This window comes from Schistocerca piceifrons, unplaced genomic scaffold (assembly GCF_021461385.2).
Source record: "Schistocerca piceifrons isolate TAMUIC-IGC-003096 unplaced genomic scaffold, iqSchPice1.1 HiC_scaffold_954, whole genome shotgun sequence".
Taxonomy (NCBI): domain Eukaryota; kingdom Metazoa; phylum Arthropoda; class Insecta; order Orthoptera; family Acrididae; genus Schistocerca; species Schistocerca piceifrons.
In genome coordinates, this window is record NW_025729228.1 from 1,095,001 (window position 1) to 1,097,500 (window position 2,500).

The 2,500-nt window shown below is 58.0% G+C and overlaps 1 non-coding gene across 1 annotated transcript in view; it reads left to right on the forward strand.

Annotated features, from left to right (window-relative positions):
* Positions 1–1,997: 1,997 nt before the first annotated feature.
* The window catches only part of LOC124773560, a 1,909-nt gene continuing 1,406 nt past the window's right edge, over positions 1,998–2,500 (forward strand). The window contains exon 1 of the ribosomal RNA XR_007014803.1: positions 1,998–2,500. This exon is cut by the window's right edge and continues 1,406 nt beyond it. This is a non-coding gene — a ribosomal RNA (small subunit ribosomal RNA).

Genomic DNA, 2,500 nt, shown 5'->3' on the forward strand with positions numbered 1-2,500 from the left:
GTTGTGCCTTAACCTAACCCATGTTGTGCCTTAACCTAACCCATGTCGTGCCTTAACCTAACCCATGTCGTGCCTTAACCTAACCCACGTTGTGCCTTAACCTAACCCACGTTGTGCCTTAACCTAACCCACGTTGTGCCCTAACGTAACCCACGTTGTCCCCTAACGTAACCCACGTTGTCGCCTAACGTAACCCACGTTGTCGCCTAAACCTGCTCTGTAATTGTTATACGACTCGTTCAATTAGTGTAGTGTTGCCCACCCGCAACCCTCGCAATATAGTTCGCTACTCGCACTCCCCGCTCCCCTGTGTATCGCTTCATGTTAAACACCTTGCAAGTCTTGCTCACTTTCCACATGCTCCTGCTGTACACTGTAATGTGGATGGCAGCAGGACGTACATGCCGCCCCTCCCCACGTCCCCACCTTGCCCCCTGCCTTCGCAAGCTGGTTGGTGAGAACTTTGCATGTTCAATGCCCTCCGCATGCGACGTACTCAGGCTACGTTGTGGTGCGGCCTGTGTCAACTGTCCGCTAATGTCGTACGCGTAAACCACAATCTGTACTGCACATTCGTCCTTATGTACTGAATGATACATCGTGGCACATGTGTGACCGTACAACGACTGCGCCCAAAAACGGCGGACCATACAGTGCAAATATTGTGCACGCAGCTACGTGTCGTCTCCCTATGAGAGCTGGATTGCAGTGTGGTACGCCATAGAGACGTGTGGGAGGAACGGACGCCGTGGATGGCGATCAGCATGAGCTGTCTGTTGATGTATTCGGACCTAGTCGTCTCTCCTCACACACCGTGATGGCATGGTGCACCGCGTTCCATATCTGCGACATGCTACAGAGGCCGGTTGACAGTCGTTCGAGCAATGGACATCGCATACGTACGGGGGCCACCTTCCACGTATTGTCTAGGCGTGCACATTTTGTTGCGTGTATGTGGGCAGACGTAGTGTGGCGTGACACCTGACACAGGCATGCAATAATCGTGGAAGTTGCAAATGGCGATGGACGCCTGCGTTTTCTGGTGAAGTTACGCAAATGAACAAATGGTAACCTGTTGTGGTGCGGTTGTTCTCGCTAGGGGTGAATCGGTGATGGCGACGATAGGTTGAGGTACTAACCGGTTGTTCCAGCGATACCCACCATGCCGACGAAACTGAACGGCATCTGGGTGTGAAGCGATACGCGGCGGTGGCTGGGTGGGACCGTCCCCGGCCGGTGAGGGGGCGCCTCCCGGCGTGCTGGCCGCGCGGTGCGTGGGCGCACGCGCTACAGCCGGCTGGTGGGGGCGGCCAGTGGCAGGCGCGCCGGCCGACGGACGCGGCAGGCGTCGCAGCTGCGCGCCGGCGCACCCTGCGCGCGGCGCCGTGCGGCCAAAGTAGGTCCTCGCGGGCCCGGTGCGAAGCGCGGTGGACATCTTCAGTGTGCTGGTCCGATTGAGGACTGTGTGCGTTGAGGATGCGCCGCCGCCCGGCGCTCGGCGCCGCGACGCCGTCTGCTGCTCGGTCGCCCCAGCGGTTCTCGCTGGTGGTTTGTATCGCAGCTGTGCGGATGTGTTGGCGCGTGCGCTGTGCTGGGAGAGTTCGCTTCGGCACCCAAGTGGGGCTTTTGTCCTTCTGTGGCGCTGGCGTTGGAGCTGCCGGTCACCGTAGGTGGCGCGTGTTGTCTCCCGCCGGCAATGCCACGACAGCACGCTCCCGGGCCTCTGTCGGCAGCGGCAAGCTCAGTTGGGAGCACGGGTGGTCGCACCGAAAGCGTCTACTCGCCTAACTCCGGGCGATTGCGCCTCTCTCGAACCCGACCAAGTACTTGGGACGGCGCTGCGCGCCGCCGGGACCTGAGAGGGTTTCGAGGTGTATTGTGCAGGGGAGCTCAGCCTCCTCCTGTTTGCAGAATGATTGAGCGGACGCTTGCGTGTTCGCGCGGGCCCCCGGGACACACTCCCGGGCGGCCGGCTGCTCAGCTCTAGTTGACGCAGCTCCCTGGTTGATCCTGCCAGTAGTCATATGCTTGTCTCAAAGATTAAGCCATGCATGTCTCAGTACAAGCCGCATTAAGGTGAAACCGCGAATGGCTCATTAAATCAGTTATGGTTCCTTAGATCGTACCCACGTTACTTGGATAACTGTGGTAATTCTAGAGCTAATACATGCAAACAGAGTCCCGACCAGAGATGGAAGGGACGCTTTTATTAGATCAAAACCAATCGGTCGGCTCGTCCGGTCCGTTTGCCTTGGTGACTCTGAATAACTTTGGGCTGATCGCACGGTCCTCGTACCGGCGACGCATCTTTCAAATGTCTGCCTTATCAACTGTCGATGGTAGGTTCTGCGCCTACCATGGTTGTAACGGGTAACGGGGAATCAGGGTTCGATTCCGGAGAGGGAGCCTGAGAAACGGCTACCACATCCAAGGAAGGCAGCAGGCGCGCAAATTACCCACTCCCGGCACGGGGAGGTAGTGACGAAAAATAACGATACGG